The 24,046-nt window shown below is 44.4% G+C and overlaps 1 long non-coding RNA gene across 1 annotated transcript in view; it reads right to left on the bottom strand.

Annotated features, from left to right (window-relative positions):
* Nucleotides 1-24,046, bottom strand: part of LOC136406838 (uncharacterized) — a 389,340-nt gene that overhangs the window by 134,836 nt on the left and 230,458 nt on the right. The window lies entirely within an intron of this gene.

Below are 24,046 nucleotides of genomic sequence, written 5' to 3'. Positions count from 1 at the left end.
GGATGGATGTGTTAATGAACTTGACCTTGATAACCATTTCACAATGTGTGTGTATATATATATCTATCAAATCATCCTGTTGTACCCTTTAAATAGATACAATTTTATGTGTCTGTTATTCCTCAATAAACCTGGAAAGAAAAGAATCATTAAGTTCTTTTTTTTTTTCCTGGAGCTAGGCAAATTGATTATAAAATTCATTTGGGAGAATAAAGCAAGAATATCGAGGAAATCTCGGGAAAAAAAAAAAGAAACAATGCAGAAAGCTAGCCTACTAAATAATGTAAAACATACTATTCAGTGCAACAGTGGTGCATGAACAGACAGAGCAGTGGGAAAGCAGGGAAACTCTAGAACTACATTTAATTAGTATGAGGGAGGAGGCAGCTCACAGTGAGGGGACAAATGGACGCTTTGATAAGTGGAGGTGAGCTACTGAGAGTCACACGGGAGATAAAATTGGATGTAATCCTCACCCTGTATGCTGGGAAGAATTAACAGGATAATGTCTGAAATAAACAGACATTTAAAGTTAAAACAAAAATTTGATGAAACCAAACAAATACTGAAAAAAGAGATGGGTGAATTTCTCATACTGTGTCCATAGGGAAACTTTGCTAGCTGTGACTAAAAATCCAGCAGCAATAAATAATAAAGAAAAAAATTAATTTGACTTCTTAATTAAAGAAATTGCATGACAAAAACAATTAAAAACTAATGAATAAATATTGGCCACTTATATTGCATAAGGATAATTTACCTGATACTGGGTTTAACCACGCAAAATTCTCCATTTGTCGATAGTTCAAAAATGGTAGTTTTACATTGATTAACCTAATAAATAAAGGATATCTAAAAAAGAGAATAAAAATGTTAACAACCCTATAGAAAAATGTGCTAGAAATATGAACACAGTTCACACACACACACAAAAAAAGCAAATGGCTCGTAGAGAAAACTGTTCAACTTCACTCACAATAAGAAAATAATAAATGGTTGGTGAAAATACAAATAAAATCAGGAAATGGAGGGTGTCAGTTAAACTGGTCAGTTGGTGACAAGGAGGCAGGTAAGAGGGCTTCCACTCCTTTACTTCGCAGAGCCACCTGGGTTTGCAGCTTCATGACAGATGTACTTTGTCAGGGCTCCTCACAAGCTAAGAGTAAAGGGGGAGGCAACATGTCACTGATTACTCTTTTAGAAACTAGGGTGTTGGGTAGCTGAGGGAGGGGCAGGCCAGGCTGGTGGTAGACAGGTCCTGCTGACTACCTCTTCAAAACCATCCTTTCCAGTAAAAGGTGCAACATTCAGAGATTCGGAGCTTTTTAACAAAGCTCTGTTCCATCTCTGCTCTGCAGTTCACAATACTGTATCAACCCAGGAACACGTATAGAGGCTTTCCTACTTGCTCACGTCTATGGTTCACTGCTCTCTCCGAAACTGGCTGAGGCTTCTGGTGGTCTGAGTTGTCTCTATCTCTATGCACTGGTCTTCTGAAACAGGCACGGTTACAGCTCCAGATGACTCGGTTCTCATTCTAGTCTAGAGTTAGGGTCAGTCTGCTGTAGAGATGTGCCCTGCGTTAGAAGTTTTAGAACTTCCAGATCAATCTGCATGCATGGCAAAATGAGTTTGCAAACTCAGGTGCGTCAAAGATATAACTAGCTTTAATTTTTCTTATAACTAAATAATTTCTTTTATGAAGCCCCATTTTTCTGGGTGGTAGAAGCTTAATTCAACCAATTCACTGTCCTCGTTCCTTTCCCCTGGTCTATACAGAACTAAGGGGTTTACTCACATCATGATATGATGAGATGGGGATGTTGTTTGTACAGATTTGTCTGTTTGTCATGTCAGCATCCCTCAAGACACCTGCCTGGACCCATGCAGGTCTTACAGCTCCCCTTCAGCAAGGTCTGCTGCAGTCTGCTGGCTCTCACTGCCAAATTGGCCCTAAACACAGTGATAGGACACGAAATATGCTAATTTTACTGCTGCACCACTCTGGGCAAATGTAGGACCTCAGGAGTTTAGCTCAGAGTCATCTGCCCAGAGCTATCAACAATTTCCACCCTAAATTTTGTTCCTCTCCCAAAATCTACCCAAGGAAAAGAGTGGGCAGGGGGTAGATGTCCTCTCTACTGTTGGGGTCATTCACCCCCCCCACACACACACACCCACACACAACCTCTTTTCTCAGAAATATACAATTCCCACTGACTCCTAATTCCATTCTAACGTTTTCTCTCCCTTGACCTTTTAAATCTTTGTTTAGACTAGAGAAATGATTGTGAAGCCTTTTCCTACTTACTATGAAGTCTTTCAAAGAAATGTACTAGCACTGTGTATTTCAAAATGTAACTGGTAGAATTTAGCCTCCCAAACTCAAAATCAAGTGAGAGACAGATGAGCCCATCAGAGAGGAAATATGTGTATTACTAATACAGCTGATTAGAAGAATGTGGTTTAGATCAGTGGCCCACTTGGTCTCCCTAGCACTTCCCCTCAATGATACAATCTTGCAGAGTTTGCTGGCACCGTATATAATCATGGGCCTTCTTTGCGAAGGTCAGACAGACCTCTGTCAGGCCGTTCCTTAGCAGTGCTGTGTGGGGAAGCCCTGGTGGCTGTTTAGATACAGATGAGCAGCTCTGGCGCTGTCCACGTAGGCTGTGTCCTCTTTGGTGGTTGCTGACAGATTGCAGGTATTTTGTTTTGTCTTGTTTTTGTTTTTTTACATTAAGAGTTTATTAAGGTTGGGCCTGGGCATTGGCAAGATGATATGGATATTATCCAAGCCTTCTACCTCCCAGATTCATGATGGAGTCAAAGTGGTACTTTTGATGCATTCGATGAAACTATGTTGACACATCATCACCCAAAGGCCAACAGTTCACTAGGAGACACTCTTGGCATTGTATCTTCTATGGGTTTGGACAAATGTGTAGTGACATGTATCATCTAGCATAGTATTAAATAGTAGTTTTATTCCCCTAAAAATTCTCTGTGCTGAAGCTTTCTATAAGTTCCCCATTCCTGGAGCCTGCCTCCCCCTGTGCTGGGGAAGCCTCATTCCAGGCATCTGCTCTTGCACCCTCCATCCAGGTTTTAGTAACATGAAGGATGTCAAAGGAGAGCTTTTCCCTTCCTCATGGTGGCAAGTAGGCTATTTCATCTCCGACAGATCCTTTCTCCATAGTGGATCAAGGCATCGTCAGCTTGATTTCATGAGGTGGGTCTTCTTGGGAAAGAGGTACTGGGCAGATTGATGAGTAGAGCCCAGAAAGACTTGCCCTGTGAGTACTGTTTAGGCAATGTCCCAACAGAAGCCTTTCATACCCACACTTGCTTACTTTAATTCTAATTCAGAACAGTTGCAATTTGTGTTGAATTGAGAAAACGAGAGAGAATTTGCCAAAACAGAGAAAGAACACAGGTGAGAACACATTCACGTTCTTCTGCTATGAGTACCCAGGCCAATCTGTGAGTCTGTGAACAAGTCAGAGCTCTGGGTCCCCGTTTTCTCACCTATGAGACAAGGGGCTTGGTTAAGGTGATGTCAAGGGGTCCTTCCAATGGTAACATCTGTAAATTCCATGCTGCTGCATCTGTAGAGATTTGGCCTCCAATTCATTAGAACATGGCGGCTACAGCGAGGTGGGCAACTTGGAGAACCATCAAGACAAGGTTGGGTGGGGCACTGTCCCTCTCTAGGCTTTCAGCCATTGCTCTTACCAGCTTGGCTAGTCTACGCCAGCTTAGACATTGTCCTGCTCTTGAGCTCTGCTCAGCATTTCTTTTTATGAAGACCATTCAAGTGTTTCTGTTATACATCTTGGTTGCCATGCAAACTTGGCTTGCAGAAGCCTGAAACAAACCCCAAACACCTCCTTACATACTTGCTTTATGACATTTTATTTGAATGCCAATATAACAAGTTTATAGTAAATGGAGGATATGGCAGGAGACTAAAATAACAACGTAGTCTTTGAACACTCTAATCAGAGCTTAATAATTTTAAGATTTTTAGACATTTGTAACTCAACCTGTGGGCATAATCTAGTAGTAATGGTACTTGGGTAAAGATGTTATGCATGGAGCACAAAAAGATTGTACTAGATCAAATAACACAGTGGTTCCAAAGGAAACTAAATCTTTTAAAACCCCTCAAACATCAGTTTAAACTGTTAACTTTAATTTTATTTTAAATTCATGTTAAAGTAATTGCATCAAGCTGGTATTAGGTGCCGTCTCTGACTTTGCTTCTCCAGAGTTAACCATTTCACATGTTAGAAATGCAAATATAGTTATTTTAAAAGGGGAGAAGGTTAAAAATAAGCTTGAGGATCCTACCTACTGTGGTTTTACATAGCAACACCTAGAGGTGCTTCTCCCCCAGCCCAGACATCAGTCACCTCTCTCCCTCTGTTTGAAGACAGAACATTCATCTGAGCAAATCACCTAGTAGAGAGACCACAAAGCAATACTCCCCAGCCAGGGTCAAAGTGACATTTTAACCAGTGCTCATCAAGAATGTGAGTGTTCAGAGTTGGTCTAATGATGTTGTTCAGGTAACAACTCTTTCAAGGTGCAGCCTTGCTGAGCACAGAAAACACAGGCAGGGAGCACCCAGACCAGGATTCCAGTGCCTGCTCGGCCAGACCAGTATACCAGCATTAGAATATTTATCTCTCCTGGCCTCAGCATTCTAAACTATAAAATTAGGGGGTTAATAAAATCTCAAGGTCCTGTCAAAGCCTGGTGGCCTGAAAATTTCCATTTAGCCAAGCCCTCTGTAAGTGGACAGTGAGGCGGGGACGATTTAGACAGAACACAGATGGTTCTTCCTTTATTCCCCTTTGTTTTCCTGTGACCCCAGATTCTGCCATTTCAGAAAGTGCCCGGGTGTCCTTGGGCAATTTCAAGCTGCTGTGGGGCACTATCCATGTTATTATGTAGGAAAAAATTGGAAACTAGGAAGGTCTGTGACTCAGCTTTTTCTTGACTAAACAATACTCTGGATCTCCACCTACCAGGGGGCCACTGCTCTGTCAGGGAGGGCTAGGGTCCTCCGGCAAGGCACCAGAGCTACTGCTGAGCTTATGAGAGCAGACAGACCAGGAGAGGATGCGTGCAGGCCAGCGTCAGGATGACTCACTAGCATCAGCTCTGGGTGAACGGAGGACGGCCAACAGAGAATGAGGTCAGTAATGCACGAGGGCAGACAGGGCTGTGGTCAAGGAACAGCCCAGTCAGAAGAGAGGGGCACTTCCTGACCAGTGCCATTGGGACCCAAGTCTCATTTCTCCCAGGCAGTTCATTCTATTGGCCCCAGTGGCTCCCAGAAGGGGGTCCAAACATGATGTTTACACCCCATCATTCCAAGTTCTGAGTAAGTGTCTACCTGCACTGATCAAAGATCATGCCTTGGAAACCAAGTATCTATTATTCCATTCAGAAGAATTTCCACATAACTTCTTTTTGTGCTCTTAAAATTTAAGTGCCCAGATGTGATCTTGGAGGCACTTAGCTACTCTGAGACTCATACTTCACACAGAATCCAAGGTCTTTGATTTTCTTTTTTGAACACAAACATAAGGATTTGAATTGGTAACATTTTCCATGCTGTGGCCCTCAATTGAATTTCCCCCAAAAATTTTTTTCTGCTAAATACAGAGCAAAGATACCTGGAAAGTGGCTTCAATATTTTGAAATTTATACTATCTAGTAGAAATGGGAGTCTCATCTCAATTTTCTTATTACACATGGGGACATTAATATATAGTCTCATCTCAACTTTCTTGTTACACATGGGGATATTAACATATAGTCTCATCTCAATTTTCTTGTTATACATGGGGACATTAATATATAGTCTCATCTCAACTTTCTTGTTATAAATGAGTTTAAAGTTTTAAAAAGATATATAGTCATGATATTTTTTAAATGGCATATTTTTCACCTATCTATATAGCTAAAGCTTTATTTTGGCAGGAAAAGCATAACATCAGGGTTTGTTTAATTTATATAATTGAGTGTAATCAGTTATTTTAGTTAAATGCTCTTCCTTTGTTAAAATAGTTAATACTCATCCCACAAATTATGTACTTAGCTCAGACAACACAATTTGTGTGAAGCCCAGTGATGTCTTCACTTAAAGAATGATTCTATAATGGATTTGTGGATTTGTTTAAATTTACTCCTTATTGTAGAAACTAGCTGTTTTAGGGGCTTTACTCTGTTCTACACCCTCTATAGAGCTCTAGGCTATTCTGAAGAGGGAGCCTATTCCCTCTAAAAGAGATTAATGAATGTTTCAGGTAACATTGCTACTTGAGACCTTGTGGCTTTGTGAGGTCATTTAGTAAGCCCAGCCTTGGGGGAATAGTTTATTTCTGGGAGAAGGAGGATTCCTTGACCTCAGAGAACTTTAAGTACATTTGGAAATTAAGAATCAATCAAGAAACAGTAATAATACAAAGAATTACTCCTGTTTAGAGTAGTGCAAAAGGTCCCCAGAAGTTACCCTTGTGCATGTCCAATCTCCACTGTATCCACATGGACAGATATTATTCCTGCAAAAGGATGGGATGGGATCACCTCTGCTTCCCCATGCCCTAAAAGACCAGTTTTGCAATGTTCCTTGGTTTCTCTCACCTATTAACACTGTTCAGGAGACAAAACAAAGGAGGTAGGGGCTTGTGATGGTTAATTTTATGTGTCAACCACTGTGTGCCATGGGGTCCCCAGACATTTGGTTAGAAATTATTCTGGATGTGTTTTCAAGGGTGTTTCTAGATGAGATTAAACCATTTGAATTAGTGAAGAGAGTAAAGAAAATTGTCCTGAATGTGGGTGGGCCTCATCCAATCAGTTGAAGGCCGAATAGAACTCAAAGTGGAATAAAGAGCTTCTCCTGCCTGAAACCTTGAGCTGAAACATTACTCTTTTCTTTTAAGATTTTTATTATTAGTATTATTGATTTTAGAGAGAGAGGAAGGGGGAGAGAGAGAGAGAGAGAGAGAGAGAGAAACATTGATTTGTTCCTGTATGTGCCCTGACTAGAAATCAAACCCACAACCTTTGCACATAGGAATGATGCTCTAACCAGCTGAGCTATCCAGCCAGGGTGTGGGACATTACTCTTTTCCCGCCTTCAGCTTGAACTGAAACATCTGCTCTTCCTGAGTCTCAAGCTTGCCAGCTTTCAGACTGGAAATTACACCATCTGTATTCCTGGTTCTTAGGAATTTAGACTCAGACTATAATTACACCATTAGCTATCTTGGGTTTCCAACTTGCCAAATGCAGATCTTAGGACTTCTCTGTTTCCATAATTGTGAGGTAGGTAGATAGATAGATAGATAGATAGATAGATAGATAGATAGATAGATAGATAGTCTTGGAGAACCCTAACACAGGGACCTTACTCTTTAGTTTACCAATGTCCAAAGTATTTTAGGCATTTGCCGAAAAAGGAACAATTAGAGACAAGCAGGGTATGTCTCCATGTGCACAGCCAGCCAGTCTGATGTGGACTGGGCTTCCTCAGTGCTGCCTGCTGGCTCTCTTGTTCTTTCTGAGCAGTTGCTGCCTTGAGTTGCCAAATTTCATTGCCTAGGGAATGAGACTGACCACCCTGCCCACTAGGAATCCACAGGCTGCTGTCCAGTGTTGCTCAGTCTCACCAAATGCTGCTCAGACCTCATTTCTCTGCCGTATGGAAGTGGTTTGAAGATCTTCAAAAAAGTCCTCTGCCTGACTCTGTTAAGCTTTGCTCTTACTTCTGAGGTTCCAGTGAGGCCCCATATTGTCCCCATTCTATCTCAATGTCCCCCATTCCACTTCAATGGCCCAGATTGTCACCAAGGGTTGGTGTCCCAGAAGTGCACACAGTTCTCCAACTGCCCCAGCGGCACCTCCCTGGGTTTGCTGCACCTTCGACAACAGCCCTTCCCAGCAGTCAGCATCCCTCACGGGGACAATCAGCATTCTTCGAGGGGACACTCGGCTCATCAGGCCCTCGAGGATCTCCCTTGGTTGCAGCTGCTGTGTGGGGCAGCCAGTGGCTCTCCACCATGGGGGCGCGGCTTCCAAGGGAGACACATGCCTCAGGCACTCGTTTTGCACAATAATCAAGAAATAAGACCATTTATGGAAAAACTGTCAGTTATAAAAGAAATGGGTGTCACTAGGTCAAAGAACTCACTTGGTCAACCCAGATGAATCTAGGTTTAGAAAATCCTGATGCTCATCTAAATTAAATTCAAAGAAAAAGATTCAAAATTGCACAATCAAAATTAAGTATGAAAGCAAATATTTAATTGGAATGAGAAAAAAAATCACCAAAATTACATATTTTTAAGATTTGACAAATGCTGCATACATCACAAAATCCAGAAACATAACTTAATATTTTTAATAATTCTTTGCTTCCCATAACTGCAATGGATTATCCCTACATTTTTGGCCACATAGTCTTTGATGACCTTTCCATACAAGAAATATAAGGTCTACCAGAAAGTTCTGTTCATTTTTGGAATAAAACAAAATGCAAATTTTTCTTACTGTCAATAAACTTTATTAAATAATATAATTGCCATTATTATTAATGATTTCTTGCCAGCATAAGGGCAATTTGTATATCCCATTTTTGAAAAATGTTTTCTTTTGATGCAAAAAATTGAACCAGTGCTTGTTTGATATCTTCTTCATTTTTGAATTTTTTGCCCTTCAAAAAATTTTGTAAGGACAAAAACAAGTGATAGTCGGAGGGTGCTAAGTCCGGGGAATATGGTGGATGCGACAGACATGCTTCTGTAGCATTTCTTCCTTGTTGAAATTCGTAAAAATTACAGTGGCGTAAATGAACTTTATCAGTAGCCATGGGTACACTATCGCTTCACACATAAGACTAACGTGAATCAATCAACTTTGTTTTAGTTAATTTGCTACGTCAGTATGTATACATTAAGCGATAAAAATAGAGAGGCACATATGTGCCAAATAAACATGTGCTTGCATGTCAAAACTTGTTGTGATAGAAACGGACAGAACTTTTTGGTAGACCTTATATTTTGGTATAGAGAGAATAAAAAGATAACTTAGTCTTTCCTCTAGTGTGATTGATCAAAATGCACTTTTTTTTTTTTTTTTTTACCATTTACAGGTCAGGCAACTTTATTTCAGTTTTATAATCTGCTATTAGTAATATTATAAATTTTTAAGATTACAAGTGTCTTCTGTAAAAGCGAGTAAGATTGGAAAGACTGTCCCATAGACCAGCTGCTCGCTCCACCCATGCGGTTCTTTTTCTCAGAACAGATTCATACCCTGCTAGGACTCCCTGGTCTTCGCCTTCCCAGGGGGCACAGTGCCTGGTCATTCTGCAAGGTGGCTCCTCTGGGCCCCCCCCCCCCACAGGAAAGTGTGACTGATGGAAAATCAGAGGGAAAGGAGACAGCAGTCTTAACTGTTAAGTATCTGATTTTTTTAAAAACTTACTAACTAGATAACATGAGTAGACATTACTAGACGTGGGCCAGGGCCTGGGAAGTCAGGGGAACTGGAGCTCCAAGCTCTGACACTCCCGTGATACATTTCTTCTTAGGCAGTCTAATTACCTGGGGCCTCAGACACCGGCTTTCGGGCGTTTTATTATGTACTCCTTACTTGCAATCTGCATCCTTGAATCAGATGTCGCCTTGCCCAGCAGGGCCCTCCAGGAACTCCCAAGACCAACCTCTATGCTCCCCTGTGTCCTCCAGTGGCACCCTGTGCTCTCCTCTGTTGTAACAGCTCCGCTCTACATGGCCATGCCTGTCTATCGGCCTGTCTCCCCCAGTAGATTAGACATCTAGGAAGGACAGGGTCTGAGTCTTCTGCATGGCATCTGCCTGTCACAGGCTCTGGTCCTCGGTGATGCTTGTTAACCGCTCATTAGGCAAATACAAGTTTCTCTGGTTTTTCCAGGAATTGGCCACCCTACTGTTAATCCATCCTTTGGTTTGGGGCCCTCTTGTTGAATGCTTTGGTTGTGACTACTCATTCCATTCAAACTTGACCTCCATTGCTGAAATTCATTCTTCCCACATTTGTTTGGCCTTTTGCAACTAGCCCTGCCCCCTGCTGTCACCTCCTTTCCAAAGGCAGCCAAGGTCTATGGAATAAAACACTGACAATCCTTCCTTCCCCATCACTGCTCTGCGCTCCTGCACACTCTGTAGTCTCTGCAGTGTTTTCATACATATGTCATTAGATCCTCCCCATAAAATTAGCAGCACAACTTGGATAGTTTGTCTGGTATTATAGACAAGGAAAGAGCAAGACAAGGAGGAGGAGAAAAGAGAGAAGGAGGAGGAGGGAGTGGAGAAAAGCTCAGGGATTGAAGTGATTTAGCCAACATCACAAAGGGACTTGGAGCCAGTGTGGCAGCTTTATGAATTCCCGTGCAGGGCTCTTTGCACTGAGCTGTCCTTGTAAGACAATGCAATAAAGAGCTTCAGTGAGAGCCATTCATCTTCAGAGACTTAAGGAAAAGTCCAGCAAGCCAAAATGGTAATGAAGTTTTTTAGAGGAGGTGAAAGATCAGTTACGCTTTAAAGTTTGAAGAGAATTTGGAAAGGACACATTCCTGGGGCCACAGAAACAGCAAAACTTGGGGTGTTATAACATCCACTAGGCACTCTTGTCATTTGCACTCAATGCCTTTGCTTTCTAAGGAGAGGAACTCACAATCACACCAGCTTAGCACAATAGCCAGGGTGCAAAGTGCACTTTCAAGCAACCAGATGTCTAAACCGTGTGCAGCCCCACTTTGCACAACAACAGTCAGCCATAGTGCATGGCTTTCTAGTCATTTGGTGGGGCCATGGCGGGTGCTGAATGTGCAGGCTGCTCGCTGCCCTTGGCCCTCGCTTTCTGCTACATGTCAGTCCACAGCAGTAGCCTGCCTGCGTATCTCAAAGCAAGATGGAGAAACACAGTCTGCAAGGACAGTCGAGCTCCCCACAGGAGCATAGAATTGCCTTGAAATACAAGGGCTCGTGAACATTTTACATCCCCTTTGGAAATCCCCCTAAACTCTCTGCCTCCCTGGTTTCCGGGTACAAGACCTAATAAATCTGCACACTCAGCTTAAACTTTATGCCAGGCCTCATAATGGAATGATTACATGTGTTTTGTGTGTCAGGGACCTGACAGGAAGATTATACAACATAGTGAAGCAATCGTTGGGGTTTGGCAGGGGAAGAAGGAGATAAATATGTGTCTAGGGGAGAAAAATGGCAGCTCATGGATTGGCCGCCTCAATGTCATTCAATCATTCAGCAGAAATGTATTAAGTTTAGGTCAACACACATTTATCAAGCGCCTCCTATGCAGACGGGCATTGTGTTACATCCTGTGAGCACAGAGGTGCGCAAGACACATCATTTATTGTTGGAACTTATGGAGAAGTCCAACAGAGGACACGAACGTAGAAAAGGTGATTTCAGTGTAATGTGGTAAGTGCAGCGATAGGGGTTGGGATGGGGTCTGAAGGTCGTATTGAGGGAGAGTACTTAGCCCAGTCTGGAGGACCAGAGAGGTTCAGCAAGAGGGGTCTGGAGGGATACGTAGGATGAAGAGGGAGGGGAGCCCCAAGCAGAGGAAACAACATGAACACTAGTATGAAAGTACCTGGTTACACGCAGGGCAGGAGAGAGGGATGGACATAAAGGGACCAAATAGAAGTTTGATATTGCTAATGAGAAAAAGGTGGATAAGTGTTGTGAGGGATTCAAAAATGAAACAAGACAGTTTTGTCCAGGAACTTACTACTTGGTCAAGCTGACAACTTGAAGATGCATTTAAAGGCACAGTCATATAAGACCCCATTAGAAAAGATACCAAGCCCAATGAGAAGTGGTTAAGTGCCAAACGTGAGAGAATTACATGCAATGGGTTTGTAAGAGGGCACAATCTAGGAGGAGGGGTCGAGGAGACGGGGAGACGTGAGTGGAAGAGAGGATGATCAGCAGGTAGGTTTTCAAGGAGAGTGTCAGTCCAGGAAAGGAAAGTACTTTGATCAAAGACTTGGCGTTAACATTGGTTCTGGTCACAGTGGGATTGCAGAGGAAGTGAGACTATGGTTTAAAAAAATAGTCAAAATTACCCCCACCCCCCGAAAGGTCATTGTATATAAAGCACTCACATTGGGAGAAATCACTTCCCTAGTAGATCAGGCTGGGAAGGCGACAGGAAGACAGCCACTTGCTTGTGGACGGATTTGTAGGACAATCAGGGGGAGATGGAATGAGCAATGTTTTTGTTATCCAATACTAATTATTTTTAAACAGTTGATAGGAACGCCCTGTTCCAGATTACAGAATACAAACATGGCTCTGGATCAAAAAGAAATTTTAAAAATCTGCAGCAAGAAACCCAGTAGATTTAGGTGTTTAAAGTCTTTCTGCTGTGGCCTTTGAAGGGGTAACTACCATATTTCCCTGTGTATAAGATGCCCCATGTATAAGATGCTCCCATGTATAAGACACTCCTTAATTTTGAGACCCAAAATTTGGGGGGGGGGGGAATGTATTACATAAAGTATTGGACTCAAGTTTTATTCATCATAAAATTTATACAGCTCCTCATCCCTGTCGAAACTCCCATCCATTAGCTTGTCCTCATCTGTGTCTGATGACAAATCACTGTCTTCAACAGTGAGCGCAAAAACAAGCACGAAAAAGCAGAAAATGCAAGTAAAAAAGTCTACAACCACTGATGCACCCTGTTTTTAGACTCCAAATTTTTTGAAAAAATGATGCATCTTATACATGGAGAAATATGGTATATCTGAAGTGACTTTACAATTTTTTTTGGAAACCAAGACAATTTTGTTTTGGACAAATGACAAACAAGACAAGATATCAGGAAAAGCAGTGTCAATCAGGGTAGCCTAGGCACCTTGGGGACACCTGGTCCCTGAATCAATTCCTGTGAAAACATGCGAGACATTTCAATAGAGAGACCTGAATAGAGAGAATGGGTTAAAGAGGTGGGGACATCTAAGAAAACAGGAGGATCACTGAAGTCCCACAAAGGTAACAGAGGTGGGAACAGGACAAAGGCTGGGGTGATCAGAACCGAGGAGTCCAGAGAACAAGAACCCTGCAGGCTTGGGGCCCAGCCTTCTGGGGAGGGCTCACTTCCCCTCTGCTCCTGCGAGGCTCAGGAGCTCAGAAGAAGAACTCCATGAAGCAGGGCTCAGGCCTCTGAGGCGAGGGGCTGCCAGCTGGTGATGGCACCTTCCCGGGACATGAACCTGGCTGGTGCTGGGAGAGCTGAACAGTCCCAAGAAGCTGGAGACTGGGACGCCTTGTTGATGCTGCGTGAAGGGCAAACTGCCCTCTGGCTTCTTCTTATGTCTCTTATTCGCAGTCTAACAGAAAGACCGACTGACACTGGTATAATAATGGCACAGTCTGACTATACTTGCAACATCCGGTTTGGAGATTATCCTGACTTCAAGAAAGAATTCTCTTAAAAGACCGTTCGGCTCGAGAAATGATGAAACCATCATCTGGTCCCAGCAGAAGAAAGAAAGAACATTTATCAGATCCCCTCTCTGTCGGGAGCTATCAGCATTGGTTCATCAATCACAGTCATCCCATAGAAACCAGTGTTCATCTCCTTTTGCAGAGGAGAACATGGAAGTTTCCAGTGGTTAGGCAGTTTGCCCAAGGCCCAGTAGCAAGTACAAGGTAAGCTCAGGACTAGAAACCAGTTCTATGTGATCCAAAAATCCAGCTTTTCCCACCACCTCTTGGTCTTTCTGTGTGGACACTGCTGCTTCACAGGGATGAGACCCATGGTCCTGGATGGAATCCTGTGGCTGGACCACTCCTGGAGACCTTGGGCAAAATGACCTCTGCCACCACAGGCTCTTAAAGCTCAGGCCCACGAAGTCTTCCGTTCTTGGAGTTCATGACTAGCCAGAGTCAAGCACCATCAAAGTGATTTGCTCCTACCCAATGCTGGCCCCATTCCCATCTGAAGGAGCCAGAACTTTAAATGAGCTCACTGACTCTTGGGGGAAGTCTCTCCCTACAGCTTCCCATGGCTACCTTGTGTAATGTCAACAAGGTGTGCATCTGTGTGTCTGTCCACGCATTTGTATGTCTTATACATTCAACCTTCCTCAACAGAATGGCATAGCGGGTAGCGGGCCCTTCATTCAAAGAGCCAAGTATTGCAAAGGCGAGAGTTATATTTTTGGCCAAGTCATGTCCCCAGTCTTAGCTGAAGATGGAAGCAAATTATGCCTGTATTTTCTGGAAACACTGAGATGGGACCTTATTAAAGAATTCACCAAGACCCAAGGGAACTGAGCAGATAAATGCTACCAGGTGGCGGCAACTTGAGCAAAATTCAAAAACAATAGAATGTCAACTGGAGATCATAGAAGCCTATGGCAAGGGTGACAGAAAGCAAGGAAAAGGACTTGGTCCCGAGACAAATGAGTATGTGGGTAATGGGGGATGGCACTACAAACACTGCTTTGAAAGGAAGCCGGTGGGAGGGAGGCAGACTCAGCTCTAGACCCGGGTTTGGGCTCATCACCGAGGAAGAGGGAGTGCAGCCGCGGTTTGGCACCATGCCCACCCCAAGGCCCCGGTCCCAGCCTTCCCCATGGCTTCCCAGGCAGCCAGGGAGGGCCAGGTGTGGGTTTCTTGTCGTGCCATTATTTTTGCAGAGACGGCTCTGGGGCTCTTTGGAAAGCGACTTGGCTGGAGCCACACTCCTGCCAGCGTGGCAGCTGTTACCACTTATACCAGGAACATCTGGCCTGAAGATTGCAGTAAAAGTGACACTTGTCTACGGAGAAAAAATGTTGAAGTATACATTTTGGACATGAAGAAATAAGTAATGACATTTAATGTTTTCATAAAGCTGCCGCACGGAGCAGCCATCATCCAAACCCCAGGCCTGGGCATCCGTGCGTGTGGATCCTGCGGCATGGCCACGGGGCTCTCAGAGGCCCCCTTACCCAGATCATCATTGCCTGACACAGGCTTTGTCCTCTGAAGATGGAGAACAAAGGGAGGCCCACCCGGGACCCCTCCTTTCAAGACAAAAATGGGGAGCAGGGAGCAAAATGTAACAAGCACCCGCCAGATGTCAGGAAAGCCCGCTCCACGATGCCGTTGAGGTTCTGAGGGCAAAGCCTGTTTCAAGGTTCAAGTTTCTCATCTGTGAAATGGAGGTGTCAGAGATGATATGTTTAAGGTTCCTCCAAGAGTTTATTCTTTGTGCTTTTTGGAATAGAGGCAATTCCACCATTTCTATGCCAATCTCCTAGGTTAAACATGATTCTTTCCAGACCCTGCTCTTAAAACGCACATCTCCCTTGATGTGGTGATTCTTGCAGCCCCTCCATCCTCAGAATGAGGGAGAGAGTCTAACCAGGCCAGGCTGAGAGCCCGGGCTCCTGCTGGAGAAGACAGCATCTACAGAGGGGTGACATCGTCCATGCACAGCTCTGAGCCCGTGTTGCCCCCTGGGCAGAGCTGGATGCGACCACTGCACCTCAGGGGAGGCATCTCTTACATTTGCTGTAAAGGCGGCTCCTCTGTGTTCCCGGAGCCTCCATGAGGCCAGTGTGATGGCCACGCTGACTTTGGCAGAGGTTGGGCTAATTAAGTAAGAGTGCATATTTAAGAACTTAGTGACTTGTGAGATAGATATCAGCCTTTTGCATAATTTGAGCAAGCAATCACTAATTATGAATGTCTTTTGAATTTAAAAATGTTACCTCTAGTAAAATAACACACAAACAATGCATTATTTATGTACCAATATCACCAATAATATATGTAATCGTGTAAGTTTGTATCTCCCCAAAGTAGATCCTATGAACGTCTTCTGATTTTTTCTCCGGCTGAAGAGTGGGAGGTAGGGGCAGATACCCGTACCACCAAAGCACCATCAGGCGTCACTCCGTCCCTCCCTCCCCTTGTTCAGGACAAGCTCAGAAGCCTGCGTTTTCTTACAGAGAAGCTGTGCTCCGCTCACCCTTTCCAGTGGACACTCCGCCCAGGCACTCCAGCCTCTGGTGCCAGGAGAGAAAGTGACCGTGTGGAAAGACCAGAGCCAGTTTGCTAGCCAGCCCACGCTGCTTCCTCCTGGGCCAAAGCGGGGTTGTTGGATCCATCGGCCACCTGGGGTTTGGTGTTACTGTTTTTCAAAACTTGACTCTCTGGGCCTTTGATCTGATTCTGCGCCTCCAGCAGCGAGCTCTTCTGTTCTAGAAGGTGAGGTAAAATGCTGTGTGCAGGGAGAAGTGCCTGAGAAAAGCCAGAGCCTGAACCTGGGGTCAGCTGATGTGTGCTGCACACATTTGTGTGCACACGTCCAGGGGCGGTCTCGCTAACATGAGCAGACTTTCCTCTGGGTTTGCAGGCCTGAGGCAGGACCTCAGCTTCTGCATTTCTTCCTCTCTTTCTTTTTCTTCTATTTAGAAATTAAATATAATGGGGTGACATTGATCAATAAGGATACATAGGTTTCAGGTGAACATCTCTATAGCTTTGAACTATTGATTGGGTTGTGTGCCCATCACCCAAAGTCAAGTTATTTTTTGTCACCATTTATTTGTTCCTCTTTACTCTCTTCCTTTCTAATCCCCTTCTCCCAACCACTTCCCTTTGGTAACCACTTTACTTTTATTTATGTCTATAAGTCTCATTTTATATTCCATCTTTGTGTGAAATCATAAGGGTCTTAGCTTTTTCTGATTTACTTATTTCACTTAGTATAATGTTCTCAAGGTCCATTCATGTTGTTGTAAGTGGCAATATGTCATTATATCTTATGACTGAGTGCTTTTCCATTGTACATATGTACCACATCTTCTTTATCGAATCCTCTATGGAGGGACACTTTGGTTGTTTCCATGTCTTGACCACTATGAATAATGCTATGATGAACCTGGGGGTGCATGTGTCTTTGTGTACCAATGTTTTTGAGGTTTTTTTGATAGATATTCAGTAGAGGGATTGCTGGATCATATAGTAAGTCTATTCTTAATTTTTTGAGGAACCACCAGACTTTCTTCCATAATGGCTATATCAGCTTACATTCCCACCAACAGTAGATGAGGGTTCCTTTCTCTCCACAGCCTCTCCAACACTTGTTATTACCTGTCTTGTTGATATCAGCTGATCTAACAGGTGTGAGGTGGTATCTCATTGTAGTTTTGATTTGCATTTCTCTAATAGCCAGTGAAGGTAACAACCTTTTCATGTTTCTGTTGGCCATTTGTATGTCTTCTTGGGAAAAATGTCTGTTCAAGTCCTCTCCCCATTTATAACAAGTTCTCAGGGGATGCTGACACTGCCCACAGATTGCACTTAAGAGTGCCAAGGGTGCCCTTGTCATGGACTGGAGCTTTAGAATCAAATACACCTGGACTTAAGTCCTGGCCCCAGCCTTACCCAGATATGTGACTTTGTTATGTGGCATTTCTAAGTCAAGTCCCCTTAGGCAGAAAGTAAGAGTCTTCATCGTACCCACATGTTCAGTTGGTTGTGAGGATTTAGTAGGTCATACAGGGGTGCAGGGCCCACAGCTCAGGAAAGAAGAGCAACATGGGAAGCACCTTCTTCAGCTCCGCCCTCTGAGGCTCATCCACTTGCTTCCAGGACTGACCTCATGAGCCTCAGTCTGGCCATAGAAAGGCCTCTGGACCCCACTTCTCTGTTTAATAAAACAGGAGTAACAGGAGGGATGCCTCCCCCTGGAGGCACCCTAGTTTGCTCAGTGGATTTGGCTCCTTTGTTACCAAAGTCACTCTGATCATGTTAGTGATTGAAATCATGGGTCCTTCCCATCAAACCAGGGGCCCTGGATGCACCTAATTCAAGAAAATCAGTATAGATACTTGGCTATGCATACTACCTCATCTGCACATATGACGGATGACTGAAGTTGGTAGTACTCATAAAACAGTTTACACAGCTTTTTTTTTTTTTTTTTTTTTTTTCTGAAGTGAGAAGCAGGAAGGCCGAGAGACAGACTCCGCATGCGCCCAACCAGGATCCACCCGGCATGCCCATCAGGGGTCGATGCTCTGCCCATCTGAGACGTTGCTCCTCTGCAATCGGGGCCATTCTAGCACCTGAGACAGAGGCCATGGAGCCATCCTCAGAGCCCAGGCCAACTTTGCTCCAATGAAGCCTTGGCTGCAGGAGGAGAAGAGAAAGATAGAGAGAAAGGAAGGGAAAGGGTCGGAGAAGCAGATGGGCACTTCTCCTGTGTGCCCTGACCAGAAATCAAACCTAGGACTTCCACATTCTGGGCCAATGCTCTACCGCTGAACCGACTGGCCAGGGCCTGCACAGCTTTTTAAAATGAATAGACATGTGCCTGACCAGGCGATGGCACAGTGGATAGAGTGTCGGACTGGAATGCAGAGGACCCAGGTTTGAGACCCCGAGGTCACCAGCTTGAGCGCGGGCTCATCTGGTTTGAGCAAAGCTCACCAGCTTGGACCCAAGGTTGCTGGCTTGAGCAAGGGGTTACTTGGTCTGCTGTAGCCCCACAGTCAAGGCACATATGAGAAAGCAATCAATGAACAAATAAGGTGCCACAGAGAAGAATTGATGCTTCTCATCTCTCTCCGTTCCTGTCTGTCTGTCCCTGTCTATCCCTCTCTCTGACTCTCTCTCTGTCTCAGTATAAATAAATAAATAAATAAATAAATAAATAAATAAATAAAATGAATAGACATGTGAGTTTTTACCAAAACAGAATTGGAAAATACTGGCAAATAAAAGCATTAAAAATAATAAAAACTACTGACTAGCACCTAATGTCCTGAGCCCAAGTAACATGGCACTAATCGGCTACTGCAGTGTTTCTGGTCAGCTGTCTTGATTGCTTGGGTGAAGAATATTCATCAGTCCCACAGGCAGGGCCATGGGCAAACCGAGTCACCTCGTTCAGCCCCCAGCACTTTCCTTCTTCTGGCAGCTTTAGATACACTCATAGGACAAATGATGGGTTGGAAAAAATGCCCACCCAGTGTTGTTAGAGGACTTGTTTTCTTCCTTTTACCCTAAATGTGATCAGCTCCCAAAGACCAAAACTACTTTCCACTTGCCGGAAGTCACACACGCCCTGGGCCTCCGTCCACCCCACGTTAGAGAGCAGCTTTGCTCTTCGGTTGTCCCAGCCCTCTGTGCCCCACGGGAGCCCTCCTACAGGAGTGACATTTTCCTCTGTGAGCTGCGATGGACATTTTTTCTAAAACCCACAGCAACTGAGAATGCTTTGGACAGTCATCAGTTAGGTACAGGACCCTTCTCTTAATGTAGAGGGGAGGGCAGTTAAAGAAGAAACACCTACTTAAGTGTTTAAAGTGTTTTAAGGAATAGCCATTTCTCTGACTCTGGAAAATTTTTTAATCCTTGGAATTCTCCTGAGCAAGACCCTAATACCAAGGGACAGAGTCAGGGTTGCCAAGACAGATGTGCTCCAAAGACCACCGGCATCCAGATCATCCATGGAGCTTTTAAAACATGCGGACCCTCAGGCCCACTGCAGTCCTCCTAAATCAGAAAAGCTGAGGATAGAGCTTGGGAATCTGCATTATGACAAAGTCTTACAGTGACTCTATGGCACAGGACTTTCGACAAGAACCTTCTTGCCTAAGTGGTGGCACGGTGAATAGAGCATCAGACTGGGAGGTAGAGGACCCAGTTTTGAAACTCCGAGGTCACTGGCTTGAGCACAGGCTCACCAGCTTGAGTGCAGGTTGCTGGCTTGAGCGTGGGTTCACTGGCTTGAGTGTGGGATCATAGACATGACCACATAGTCGCTGTCTTAAGAAAGGGGTCACTTGTTGCTGTAGCCCCCCAGTCAAGGCACATATGAGAAAGCAATCACTGAACAACTAAGAAGCTGCAACCCAAGCAATTCTAAAATGCTCAGGGGCATTTTAGAATTAGTGCTTCTCATCTCTCTCCCTTCCTGTCTATCTGTCCCTATCTGTCTTGCTCTCTGTCTCTCTCCATCTCTGTCACAAGAAAAAAAAAAAAAAAAAGAACCTTCTTAAATCATTAGCACTTTAACTATTACTTACCACCCCAGCAGGAATTGTCTGAGCTGGGTGCTGTCTGCTTGGTCCTTCCTTTTCTTTCCTCATGGGTAGCCCTTGACCCAAACTGAGACTGAAATGCCCCATGCTGGGTCTCCTGCTGTGGCACTCCAAGCTCCCAGGCACTTTGTTGCCCGGGCAGGACCGGACACTGAGAGGTAACATCTTTCATTCATGTGGGCCTGGTGGCCTTTGGCAGCTAGCTCCCTGTGGCTAACTTCTCAGAAAATTAAGAAAGAACAAGTCCCATTACAATCCATGGCTTATCTTTTGTTAGATAAAACTGCAAACCAAGTCACGATTCCAGAAATTCTTTATCTGAAAGGCATCAATAGTACTTTTGTTTTATCTCTCCAGTTCCTTATTGTGGACATGTGCTATGCAAACTAATATGTAAATATACAGAAAGAGCCCAACCAATAGTCATTTTGAAATGATAAATCCCATGCTAATATATTTCCCTTTTCTGTATTTGCTCAAAGCATTTTAGCAAATGCTTTTCAGAGAAAAGGTTCCCCTGTAGTAACTGGAGGTGTGATTGGCAAATGCGTTTGCCTGGAGTCACCTGGGAATAAAGGGAGCTATGGTGAGAGTTGGCATTTTATGTGACCACACCGACGGCCAGCTGAGATCATGGAGGAGGATGGCTGGCCCTTGCGGTTGGCTGGGACAGGGAGTGTGGTTTCCTGCCCTGTGCAAATATTCCCCTACGCTGTGATGTGGCTCAGATCCACAAACACCATTCCTGCTCTTCCTGAGTCTAGCTTCATAAAAATCAGAGACCGAAGGGTTGTTCTCGCAGAGATGGTAGTTCTCTCCCAACTTGCTGGTCACTCTGGATTTTCCAAAGAGTCAAATATAATGGAACCCTCTCAATTCCAATCTCTTCCACTACCCCGCACTTCCCCAAAGCCATTTCGGTCACACCTGGCGGAGGGATACCGTCTATTAGAGCTGCCTTCCAAGTTCCCAGGGACAATCGCTTCTTTCCCATTGGGCCACCACTGCAGGGACCCCAGCACTTCTCCAGTGTGACAGTCTGAATTCAGGAAGCCCCCTGCATAAACACTAAAGAGGCAGTAGCCCCTGGTCCCCTTCCATCTGTCATCATTCAGACATCAAGGTGAGGCGCCCCATGGTTTCACATCACTTAGGGAGGGTTGGTGGCCTTAGTAGTCCTTAGGAATGTCTAGGCTAGGTCCCTTCCCTTTCCACCCTTCATTGCAAGCTCAGGACAAGGAGCTAGGAGACCCTACCTCTTACTGGGTCAAAGAGAGCGATGGGTGGCAGGTGAGCAGATCTTCCTCCAATGGCCTGGAGCAGAGGCAGGGAGTCTGTCTTCCCCTTGGTCCCTCGCTTGGTTTTTTCTGTGTGTGTCTCAAGCTTTTGCTTGGAGGAGTGGTGTAAGAGCTAACCATCAGTCTTGGAAAGCCCAATGACAACAAATGACACTTTTCCCAGGAGCTTGGTCAATGCAGCGTGGCTGGAAGAAATCTCAGCCTCTGTTTTCTTCCTTAGAAATTGTGCAGTTGAGCTCTGCACTTCCCCGTGTGCTGGCAGGGGCTATTGTAAGGAAGGTGCTAGAGGCACCACTGCAGCTCCTGAGGGTCTCCACACCCCAGTCCCTTCTGTTGTCAGAGGACAGACCAAAGAGCTCGCTATCAGGTATATTCAGAGAACTTCTCTTTTCTGGTTCCTGTCTGGAAAGCTGGAACTTGGACAAGAAAAAGACAGCATCAGAGATGCAACTTTTGGCCAACCCACAAACACAAAGGTTAAAAGGGTGCCCCCCCTGGCGAGTGGGGTTAGGGAGATGTTGTTTAAGGGTACAGACTTGATACTCGTAAATGAGTAGATGAATCCTAGTCATTATAGTCAACAATGTTGTGTCAGAAACTTTAAGAGCGTGCGCGTGCGCGCACACACACACACACACACAACAAAGAAAGAAGGGAGGATTGATTATATGAGGTAATAGAGGTGTTAGCTAGCGCTATGCTATGGTGGTAATCTTATTGCAGTATATAAATGTATCAAATCAATACATTGTACACCTCACACATGTTATATGTCAATTGCATCTCAATTAAAAATTAATAAATGTAAAAAGAGGCAGTTTTGATGCCAAGGAGAAGTAAGGATCCAGCTATTAGAGGAAGGAAAGCAGTGAAGGACCTGGGATCTAACGATCTGGGAGCAAGGAAGTGGGAGATCATGTCAGGTGTTTCAAGGGGACCCATTTACAGAAGGAGACTCCTCCATTCCTGTGGGTCTTCAGCGAGCCCAGTGGGAATCCGCAGTGGGGCGCAATACAGACCAGCAACTAGTGGAGAGGGAGCAAGTAGGCAAGAGAGCCTGGCCAGCCTCACCTCTGGGAGTTACCTGTAAGGCGGCTGCAACCTAACTCAGGGAGTGCAGAAAAGCTTCACATTAGACCCTGCTTCAGCATTATTACAAGGACCAGAACTAGGTATTGATGGTGATTGATCATTGCTAAGGATATTGGAGAGAAAGAGAGAGAGAGAGAGAGAAGGAGAGAGGGAAGAGGAGGAGGAGGAGGAGGAGGAGACAATGAAGAAGAGAAAGAAGAAAAACCCAAGTCAAAAATCTGGATTGCAACAGGGAAAACAGAAACCCAGTGGCAAAATGGAATTACTCTTATTACTCTTTTGTTTATTCTTTGGAAGGGCAAGGAGTGTGCATGGTTTTACACGAGTAAAGGCGAATTGCGTAACTTAGAAAACAAAGTTGAAAAAAAAAAACCCACTCAGGTAAGATTAAATAGGGATAACTAACTGGATTTGGAACTTTTCCAGAAAGGAGCTCAGGAGATGTCACTTGCTCACCAGCAGGTGGCGCGTTTTCTTTACGATTGTGTCCCGGAATCTCCATTTAACATCTCAGCCAGACATGCCAGAGTCCTCTCGCCGGAAATCGCTATGCAGATAATAACCCTCCAGTGTCTGGAAATGTTTAATTACGGCGAACGCTCATTTTTCCAGCGCCGACCGCCGCCGAGGGTAGCCCTTCAAGAACATAACGCCGCGGGTGTGGTAAGGCTGTCTCCGCAGGGTTTCTCCCTAACTACACATGATTCTGTTAAAATAACTTCTTCATCATCCCAGTTTGATTACACACTGCGTCGTTTCTAATACATTTATTCTCATCTTCGGATAAAGGAAAAGTTCCTCAAACTTGCAACACAGATCTGTTATGTGTCGAAAATAATTCTGGCAACTCGCACTTGCACTAAATAAAAGTAAAAGCTCACCACGCCTTTTGCACACATTTTACATTTGCTTCTCACAACATAAGGGACTTTATCGTTTCATTTTATCGATGATCCTGCGCCCAGAATGCACGCAATTTCACGTGCATATTCGTGCTTCATACTCTTCTTATAAACCAAGGGTAGATGCGTGCGTGCATATATGGTTACATTTATTAAGGTGACAAATAGTTACAAGATAGTTAGGTTTTCATAAAAAACTTACGAAACGGGAACTGCCTGGAAAAACAGTTCACTTTCCCTTTCAGTTTTGATGCTGTAACTTGTCTCTCTCTGTCACAATAAACACCCGCTCTTGGCGTTCACCTGGGTTTCATTCTCCTAAGACCCTGGCCTTGCTTGTTCGTTATCAGAGCGTGTTATCTGCACAAGTGTGTGTGGATGTCATGTTACCTACCTCCCCTGCTTACAAACGTTCCCCGAAAGCTGGATTTTGACCTGATTGATCGTAATGGTTCCAGAGGAACTATCGAGCCATTACAATCCATCATCTAAATGATTACAGAGGGATACCTAAATCTCCCGGTTATTTGAAACCTCTGTACCCGCGTAAAGGGGGGCTAATGAGCAGACCCCCAATTGTCCTCAATGCAGTTATAAGAGAGCTTGTGTTGGAC

This window comes from Saccopteryx leptura, chromosome 5, assembly GCF_036850995.1.
Source record: "Saccopteryx leptura isolate mSacLep1 chromosome 5, mSacLep1_pri_phased_curated, whole genome shotgun sequence".
In the NCBI taxonomy this organism is placed as follows: Eukaryota; Metazoa; Chordata; class Mammalia; order Chiroptera; family Emballonuridae; genus Saccopteryx; species Saccopteryx leptura.
The sequence above is the reverse complement of the archived record's forward strand: the minus strand, read 5'-3'. Positions and strand labels throughout refer to the sequence as shown.